General features: G+C 44.7%; 1 long non-coding RNA gene across 1 annotated transcript; it reads right to left on the reverse strand.

Moving 5' to 3' along the window:
* Positions 1 to 765: 765 nt before the first annotated feature.
* On the reverse strand, positions 766 to 6,628 carry LOC134480615 (uncharacterized). The gene is made up of 2 exons (XR_010055067.1): positions 6,420 to 6,628; positions 766 to 4,196 (listed from the first exon to the last, which is right to left on the reverse strand). It is a non-coding gene; the product is annotated as an uncharacterized LOC134480615 (long non-coding RNA).
* Between the last annotated feature and the right edge of the window lie 3,545 nt (positions 6,629 to 10,173).

The following is a 10,173-nucleotide window of genomic DNA, read 5'->3' on the forward strand; positions in this document are numbered from 1 at the left end:
GATTTTTTTTTTCACAGTTACCCAGGTGGGTAACTCAGTTCCCCCTGCCCCTTAAACCATTTCGTTAACCAGGAGAGTAGTACGGACACGCAGGCATTTTGTTCACGCGCCTTGCGGTGTTTCGGGTCTGAATCACTGTCTGACACATTAACTCATTAATCCATTTCAGAAGGTCCTTTGTTTATTTACTCAAAATATTCTACCCCAAATCAAGTACTTCTAACATATAGTGTGCACTAAGCTCTCAAAATGTCTGCTTCCAAAGAGGTTTACGTCCTAGAAATCGGAACGTTATATTGGGAGATGGGTTGCAGAAGTAAAACGAGACCCGGATAAGAGGTGCAGTGAGTGAACAAGCCACTCACGTTGCTATTGGAGGCCGTTGTTACTGTTTCAGTGAAAACTGCACACACTACTACATAGGACCAGATAATGCCATTGAGTAGTCATCGCGCCTCCTCCGTGTTTCCTGTGCTAGTTCAGTTCACCCCTAATGATGCCTGTCTTCCTTGGAAATATTGGCAGCCTCTTAGACAGCCAATGAATCTTGTCCTTTTCTTGCCCCCCCCCGCCCCCGGTCACACTGCCCCGTCTGTTCGGAAAGTCCTACTTTAGGGCCTGTGTTCTTATTTGTAGAACCCCATCCATACTGGGCTCCACCTCATCCCTCCGCTCAGTGTCTAGCAGCCTCAGACATCCTGGGCGGGAGGAAGCAGAGGATACAGAACCACAGCTGGACCACAAAACACGTGCCACGGCCGTTACTTTTTAACCTGTTTTTTTTTTTTTTTTTTTTTTGAGTTGATAATTACACTAATTCTCCTTTCCCTTTTCTGGACAGGGAGACTCTCATATGCCCCTCCTTGCTCTCTATCAAGTCCATGCCCTCTTTTTAAATTCAATGTTATTACATGCATATATGTATGTGTGTAAACACAACCTGCTCAGTGTGCAATATGTTATTACTATCTGTATTTTATGGCTGACCGTCTGGTATTGGATAACCAGCTGGTGTGCTCTTCCCTGCACACTGTTTCCCCTGCTCTGAAGCACCCCTTTGTTACCGTTTGCCTGGGACTGGGGCCTCCTTGATTTCCTGGGTCCACATCAGCCTATTATTGTTCCTGTTTAGCTCGCCTTTGGGCCTGGTTATTGCTAAGATTTATAGATGTCGCCTCGGACATTCTTAGGAGACACAGTTTCACAGAGAATGCCTGGTCCTCTGGCTCCTACAGTCCTTCCATCCCCTCATCTGCAGTCATCCCTGAGCTCTAGGTGCAGGTGCTGTATTACAGACGCATCCTTTAGACCGGACTCCACAACTCTGCATTTTGATCGACTGTGGTGTCCTGAAATGTTCTCTGTCTATTGCAAAGAAAAACTCCCCTCTTCAGGAACGAGGACTACACTTGTTGAGGTTATCAGGGAATATTTAAAATGCTGTTAGCGATTACACTGGTTTGGTAAAATGGCAGTTGTAGTATCTGTTCTAAGATACGTGACTTCAGACGTTGGCTAGGTTTCCAGCACCAGGAATGAATTTCTTCTTGTTGAGTTGCTCTTAAGTCTAATTACATGTTGGTTACACATGGCACTCCCTCAGGTTGATGATGTTGTGCTGGCCGCTGTTTCACAGACCTCATAGCTGGGTAGGACTGATGACTGTTTCCTTCCTTTGGACGTTTGCTTTGTACTCTCTGGTATCTTTTTTTTTAACAATTAATAAATATATGGTAATATTTTTAAATGCATACCTTTAACTAGGCCCCATAGGAATGTACATAACCTATGTTGTATTCCTTATATGACTACATGTAGGCTCCCTAATCAAATCACCCTGGCTTCTGTGATCAGGAAGTGCACAGCCTGGTTACTGAGCCCGGTGTTCCCTTCCTCATCACTAAACTTTCAGATTTTTCTCTCTTCCTCAGCTTCCAGTTGTGCTTCTGAGTTTTGTACACACCAGGATGTAAACCTATTTCATGTGGTTAGCCCAATACCAATATCAAGAAGGACATTACTATGGCTTTAATTTTCTTGTCTAAAATACATGCAGAAATTTTATTGCCCCTGATGATTCAGGAAGAACAAGGACCTTTGGATTAGATGATTTTCTGTGAACCTCCTTTCAGATCTAAGGGCACTCCTTCCCTTTAAACATAAAAAAGATCTCTCAGTGAGGGTTTTAAAGACTGCTTCAAGGACAACCAGAAGATCCTTCTTAGATTTTATGAACTGCTTCAGAGATAAAAAAAAAAAAGTAATTTTAATTTTCAAACCTTATTTTTAATACTTATTATATTTATACGAGTACATTGTAGCTGTCTTCAGACACACCAGAAGAGGGCATCAGATCCCATTACAGATGGTTGTGAGCCACCATGTGGTTGCTGGGAATTGAACTCAGGACCTCTGGGAGAGCAGTCAGTGCTCTTAACCACTGAGCCATCTCTCCAGCCCTTCACACCTTATTTTTTAATGATGGTTCTTAAATGTTTCAACCTCCCTTTTAGTCCACCACCCACCAGAGGTAGTGGGAAAGAAAGGATATGGGGATGTGGACCTGTTTAGAAAGGTTCTTTGGAGCAACCCCCATCTGTGTTGTCTGGGAATCAGCATTTCAGTTCACAGGTTAGCAGACAGAGGCAGTTTGGTCCAGTAGCAAACACCTCACAGATACACCAGCAGTCCAGTTTGGTAAAGTTGGAAGAGCAAACATGCATCAGCAGTGGTGGCACTGCTCAAGCCTCAGCCTCAGCTCGAGTCAACAGGAGGAACCAACAGGAACACCAGGAGAAATTCTCAGCTATCCCTCTCTCAGGGAAGCAAAGGTCAGCCAACCTGTGAGTCCCACAAGCATTGCACAGCTAATTGGACCAGCAAGCTAAGCTCTGTCTCCATCATTCCGTGGAGTCCTATTTATATCCCCCAAACATCACATGCTCTCCATGGACTTTGCCTCAGCCTGTGCATCCAATCAGCCAGAGTTCTTGGAAGCGGCAAGAAACTGCAGCACACCCCCAGAAGTTTTTTGGCGCATTTCTCTCTCTGGAATCCCAACAAATGCAGCTCAACTACACAATGAAAGGTGGGCCAATGCATGAGTGTCCTTAGCAAAGAATCCCTCATCACGTGTCCTTTCCCGTGCTTGCTTTAGCAGAACATCTTCTCTCCTATGACTGCTTCAGCGCACGTGTTTGCCCTAACAGAACACCGTTCAACCGACTTCGCCAAGAACCCTCAAGTCCCCACTTCAGAAAGATATGGGAAGGTCAGAGAGTTCTTCCCTTTCCAATGATTTTTTTCTTCTTCTTCTAATTCTTTCAGTCTAAAATAATGTGCCAGTGTTGCACATATCAGAGTAACGTGCCTTGAAAACTACCATTATGAAATTTAGTTCTCTCCACAACTCCACAAGAGTAGATGGTAATGTTTCTTCTTTAACACAGAAGGGTCCAAAAAGATTAGCTATAAATAACTTCTTAGCAGGTGCCGGTGACACTCAACTCGAATGTTATGACTTGACCCCGAAACTCTGCTTTCATCTACACCCACACTGTGCAACCTGTGGGTCTCCGCTCTGTGGATGGTTGCATCTCAGGTATTTACATTACAATTCCTAACAGTAGCAGAACTACAGTTATGAAGTAGCAGCAATATGATTTTATGGTTGGGGAGGGGAACCACACGTGAGGAGCTGTATTAAAGGGTTGCAGCACCAGGGAGGTTGAGAACCACAGAGCTAGATCTTAATTTCCCAAGTCCAAGGCAGCGTAGGTGCAGTGGGCGCTCCTCACGCTGTGTTCTTCACGAGAGAACAGCATTCCAAGTTGTGAGACTTCCAGAAAGAGCAGGGTGCTTGACGCAGAAAGATGACAGCTTCGTGCAGAACTTCAATAATTGAGTCCCTGGTGCCTGTGAGAGTGTTATAGCAGACTTCTCAGGAGAAGTCTGAGGTTTTAAAAAGTGAGAAAGAAAAATGAGCTCTTAGAAAAATTGATCCTTGAGCCATTTGCTGTAACTTTTAAAACTGGGCTTCGGGGGTGTGGGGTGTTCATTAAAATCACTAGTCCGGAAGAGGAAAGGGGAGCTTTCTTTCCATTTGTATCTGATGGAAGAAAAAAGGTAGCTTCGGGGGGACCCCTGGGAATCTCACAAGAGCCTCAACCCATAGAACTTCTGCCTTCATAGCTGAGCTACAGAGAAAGAAAATCAAGAGGGAAAAACAACTTCTTTGAAGCTTCTCACTTAGTAAAATCAACTAAGGCTCTGAAGATTATACAGTTTGGCAGGAAAGATTACTTTCTTTTTATATTCTCCTACGTGATTTTGCACAGAACCCCTAAAATCAATTAGTCAGTCTCTGTCTCTCTGTCTCTCCCTGTCTCTGTTGCTCTCTGACTCCTCCCCCTCCCTCCCTCTCTGTCCTGATACTTAAAGGTAAAACATGGGAGCAATATGACCTTCACAAGCACACAGTCCTGAGCTGTTAAGATGAGGAGGGTGAAATGAGAATATTTGAGGGGAAAATAGAGAAGCTCTACAAAACCCCAACAAAACAAAAATCCCCCCAACCCCATACACACAAAAGCCAAAATAAATAGGACAAACAAGACTGATTTGATGAGAAAGCAAATGAATTCAAAAGTCTCTGGAGGTTTGTCAGGATTTGCAATGCGCCAATCTGCATGTCGGGAAGGGAAAGGTTTTGTCTGTTGGTTTGTGTGTTTTGTTTTTTTCAGTAGTCAGGATCGGCTCTGAGATGGGAAAATGAAAACAAAACTAATAAAAATCAACAAGAGAAAATTGCCCGGATGTATTTAATACTTCTTATTTGATATGGGAAACCTCGATGAGAAACAGAACATCCAGAGAAACAGTAACAACTGAATCTTGTTTTTTATTATGTTTAATGAATGGTGGAGTCATGGGGCACTGTGACAGGGTGAAAGAAATGTGATCTAACAGAGGCAGGGGAGGGGAGTGGGGAGCAAGGCCTCCATGCTCACACTTCTCCTACATCTCTGTAGTCTTGACTAAAGATGCTCAAGAGAGGGGAAGAGCAGCTCTCATCTGGGGTCTGACTCTCCTAGGTTTTATGGTCCATTACAGGCAGAGAAAGATCTTGCTTCATCAGCTTAAAGCATGTATCATGCCAAGATGCCATATTTTGAGATCTGGGCTTTTATCCCTGACTCTAGGCTAGGCTGTTAGAGGGATAGACAGGCACCAGCTAATGCTAGAGAAAAAATGATCAGCCAAGACTTTAAATAACAAAAAGAAGGGGGAGGGAGAGGAGGAGGAGGAGGAGGAGGGAGAGGAGAGGGAATGATGAGTGTGTGTGTGTGTGTGTGTGTGTGTGTGTGTGTGTGTAGGGGAAGACGTCATGCAAAGTTTCCTAAATTATTAGCTATTCATACTGTTGAAAATGAAGACAAGCTACTATAGGGTAAGAAATGAAACCCCGGAGAAAATGTACATCTGTGAAATCGCTTTTGCCCGGGAGTGTTTTTAATGTAAAGGTCTTTGTGAATACGTTGAATTCTATGTGCATGTATATGTATGTAGAGGCCGGTGTCTCCCCCAATTGCTCTCTACATATTTTTGGAACTAGGGTCTCTTATTGAACCTAGGCCTTTCCAATTCTGCTACACTGGCCGCTTAGCAAACCTCAGGGATCCTCTGTCTCTCCCTTCCCACCACAGAGATGAACCACCATGCCACACGGTCTTTTATTTGTTTTGAAGCTGGGTGGTAGGCTGGGTGGACGAAGCTGGCTCAGAACCTTGTGACTGTTCATGACACCTTACCAGATGAGAGTCACTACCCAGGCCTCACCCTCACCCCACCCCACAAAAAAGTAGCCTGAGCCTATGCCTAAGTAATTAGAGGGGAAAATCTGATTTCTCTTGTACGGCAAACCCATAAGTGTGGGTAATTTCCTCTGTGATTCTTTTGTGTGACCCTTATATGTCCATCCAGGACCAAGAACCATTTGTCACGGATGTGTCACTTTGCTGGCTGCTCAGGCTCTCATTTTATTAGTCAGGGTTCTCTAGAGGAAGAGATTCAATAAGAAATAGCATATATATGCACACAGACACACACAGACACACACAGACACACACATGCGCGCGCGCGGCCATGTGTGTATATATATATGTATACATGTGTATATGTGTGTGCACGTGTATATGTGTGTGCTTCTGTGCGTGTGCATGTGTGTATGTATATATATGAGTGTGTACTTGTGTATATGTGTGTATATGTGTGTGTGTGCCTATGTGTGTTTGTGTGTGTATTTGTGCTTGTTTGTGTGTATGCATGTGCGTGTGTGTGTGATCTTATGTTACAATAGTAACAACAGTGTCTCACAGTTATTCACTGAGGTTCAGAGAACTTGCTGTAGCGTTTCTCACCTGCTCTCGGAGTCTGTGTGTTGAGTCTGCGCCACCTCACCTCCAACCCTCAAGGGCAGGTAAGGTCAGGCAGCGAGTCCCGGGCACAGGCAACACTTGTCAGCAATAGAAGCCAGGACAGTCTGGCTCTAATGTCAGCAGCCCAACCAGCAGCTGCTGCAACTGGGTAAATTAACTCAGCGGCACACAGGGAGGCCAAGTGGGCGAGACGGAAGGGCACAAAAACCAATCCTCTTTCTGTCATGTTCTTTATCTCGATTGCTATTGGAGGGTGCTGCCCGCCTGTGGGTGGGTCTTCCTACACCAAGGCAATCAGGACAGTTCTTCAGCTGAGCCCCGAGAGGCTCCGCTGATTCTAATTTGTGGCAGGTGGCCATTGAAGTCAACTGTCATGCTGCTATTTTCCTGGCAGTCCCTTTAGGAATGCTGTAAAGGATACGCTGCACATTGCAAGGAGTTCCTCATGGCGCCCACTCTGCTTTAGGAAGCTTAGTGAGGCTCTGTGGGGTGAGCGGAAGCCCTTCCTCCATAGTCTTCCCGTCACCCTCATCCAGGAAATGGAGACAAGAACATTAGTTGCAATGCAGTTCCTGAAGTACTAAGATATTAATGGAGCTTAACTATCGTCATGTTTCTGACACTATTAAAAGCAGTTTTTATTGAATTTGATTTATTTATTGTGCATACGGGTGTGTATACAAGAGCGTTAGGTGGATGTGGGAAGGTCAGAGGGCAACTTGTGGGAACTGGTTTTTTTCTTTACGATGTTGGACCCGGAGATCTAACTAAGGCTATCATGCTTGGCAAGTGCCTTTTCCCACTGAGCCATCTCCCTACTCCTCGGGTTTTTTAATAGTGGGCTTAAAAAAGAATTCCTCATCACAGATATGCAGTATTGCTGGGGAAGGGATTCAGTCCCCTCGACCTGTTCCTTTCTGTGTCCCTTACTCCTCCGATGGAGCTTGTGTGGCAATAATGCTCTGTCTTGGCTTCTAGACTACAATTTGGGTTATGCTGTTTCATATTTCGTTTACGATTATGTGCATCTTGTGTCTCCCTGACAACCAAAAATCTTTTAGCATTTTAACTAAAAAACATTGCTATCAAAATTGAAACAATGGATGAAGAAACTTGGAATGTTAAGTGGGACAAGATGGCCGCCAAGCAGGGGCTGGGGATTTAGCTCAGTGGTAGAGCGCTTGCCTAGGAAGCGCAAGGCCCTGGGTTCGGTCCCCAGCTCCGATGGCCAAGCTACTCCGGTGACTCTCAGGCATACCAAGTGAAGCAGCTCTTTGGGTACCAAACCACCCTCCGGAAAGCCGAGGAAGTCAGATGAAAGCGTATGCTGCCTGCTTTTATTATGGCTTCCGGAGAAGACAGGAAGGAAAGTCCTTCCACTGAAGGAGATAATAGCCTCTTCGGGGATGCAGAGAAAATCAAATCTAGAACCTTATATTTGAACAAAGATGGTGAAACCCAGAAGCACAAGGCCTTACTACCACAGTGTCAAGGAGGACCTGCGGCTGGGATTGCTGAAATTTCCTTAGGTAAAGAGGGTTGACTATCTCTTTACGACTAAATAGTAGAGGCTCTTCTTGTAGCCTTTTTAAAGTACCAGCTAGGAGAAAGCAAGACTGCCTACTGGCACATAGGCATGAATGTTAACTGGCTTTGCCACACCTGCTGAGGTGGTCTATAGGACAGGAAAAGAAAGTAGCCAATATATTTATAGTGCAGGCTCACACGTAGTTGGCCATATCCTCTATAGAAGCCTCATATCCTTTTAGAAGCTGACTGCCAGATCCCCTACTGTCCTCAGACTATAACTTTCACCACTGCCAGTTGTGGAGGACGGGGTTCCCCCATCGCTTCTACAAAATAAGATGTTTTTGTATCCTAAATTATAACACCACATAGTTTATGGATATTAGGTGTTCCAGACAAGACCCTGACTGATGGGGCTGGAGAGGTAGGGCAGCAGTTAAGAGCAGTTACTGATATTTCAGAGATCCTAGGTTCCAGCGCCATGTGGTGGCTCACAACTACCTATGACAGCAGTTACAGGGGAGTGCCCTCTTCTGGTCTGCTAGGGGAATAGGCATGCATGTGGTATACATACATATGCGTAGGCAAAACAGGCATATACATTAAAAATGAATGAATGAATAAATAAATAAGAAAGAACCTGACAAAAAAATAAAAAAAGAAAGAACCTGACGGACAGAAACACCATCTTCATATTTTAATATCTAAAAGTAAAAACCATACTTTTTCCCAGACCATACATTATTTGTTTAAACACTACATGAGTTACATTCAAGGTAAGGACTCTTGAGTTTTTCTTTTCTTTTCTTTTGTTGTTGTTGTTGTTATTGTTGTCATTGGTTTTTTTTTTTTTTTCTTTTCTTTTTTTTGGAGCTGGGGACCGAACCCAGGGCCTTGCGCTTGCTAGGCAAGTGCTCTACCACTGAGCCAAATCCCCAACCCCTGTCATTGTTTTAAAGTGAAGCTTAGTAGTTGAACAGGTGAACGGGTGGATCTCTGTATGTACTCTATGCTCCTGGTTCATTGTGGAGGGGATGTTTTGTAAAATTTACTCAGGGAAATACAATGTATCAGTTACTTTTCTCATTACTATGACCAAATGCCTGATAAAAAGGGAGAGAGGGAGGGAGGGAGGGAAGATGAGGGAGCGAGGAAGGAAGGACAGGGGGCAGGAAGGAGGGAGAGAAGAGGGGAGAGAAGGAGAATTTATCTTGGCTTCAGTCCATCATGGCAAAGAAATATAGAAGAACCATGAGGTGAAAAGTTATACTGGGTCGTCAGTCAGAAAGGAGGGCAGAAGGATGTTGGTGCCCCCCTTTCTTAATTCAGTCTATCAGCAGTGAATGGTGCCACCTACACATAAGGGGTTCTTCCCACCTAGTTAAACCTCTCTATAAACCTCACCACAGGCACCCCAGAGGTTTGTCCCAAGGCTGTCTGTCCTAAGTCCTGTCAAGTTGACAGTCAAGTTAACTAACCATCACACACAACCACCTAGAGTATGTGGAATAAGGCTTTATTCTACGAATAGAATGAAAAGTTGGGAGAAGAGCTGGGCAAATGGAATCCAGACAAAAAGAAGTTTATGGAAGGACCAGGTATTCCACTATTCTGACTCAAATAGATGAACAAGAACTTAGGGGAAAACACTCTCCAGTGCTACGCCAGGGCTCTGAAGGCTGGTGTCAAAGTCTACGGATGCTGCTCCATTTTGATGGCTATCACTGGTGTGTTCACAGTGAAGCATTTGCTGACGGGTCTAGGGTTGCCTGGTTTTCAAGCAGGAGGAGGTTACCCAGAGAAATGAGGTCTCCGCCTCTCACTCCAGCAGCCTTCGGAAAGAGATAGCTATTGCCTCTCTCCTACTTCTCAAATCCCTTCTGTACTTCTCTCCAAGCTGGCTCTAACCTGAGAGGTAGGCCATGTCTGCAATCTTCTAGGAAGTCCTTGGTTTCGAATTTCCTTCCATAGTCACTGGATGACAGCAGATGCCATTTGTCAGGCTTCAATGTAGCGTTAAACCTACAAAATTATGTGCACCCCCAGACTCTGTTGGCTACACTTGAGCTGGGAAGATTCCCTTGTGGCCACAGTAATGTGCTAAGTTTTCACGGCCACTTGTGGCATAACTTGGTCTGTCAGGTTCTTTTTTTTTTTTTTTTTCTTTTTTTTCCGGAGCTGGGGACCGAACCCAGGGCCTTGCGCTTGC

This window comes from Rattus norvegicus, chromosome 9 (assembly GCF_036323735.1).
Source record: "Rattus norvegicus strain BN/NHsdMcwi chromosome 9, GRCr8, whole genome shotgun sequence".
NCBI classification, from domain to species: Eukaryota; Metazoa; Chordata; class Mammalia; order Rodentia; family Muridae; genus Rattus; species Rattus norvegicus.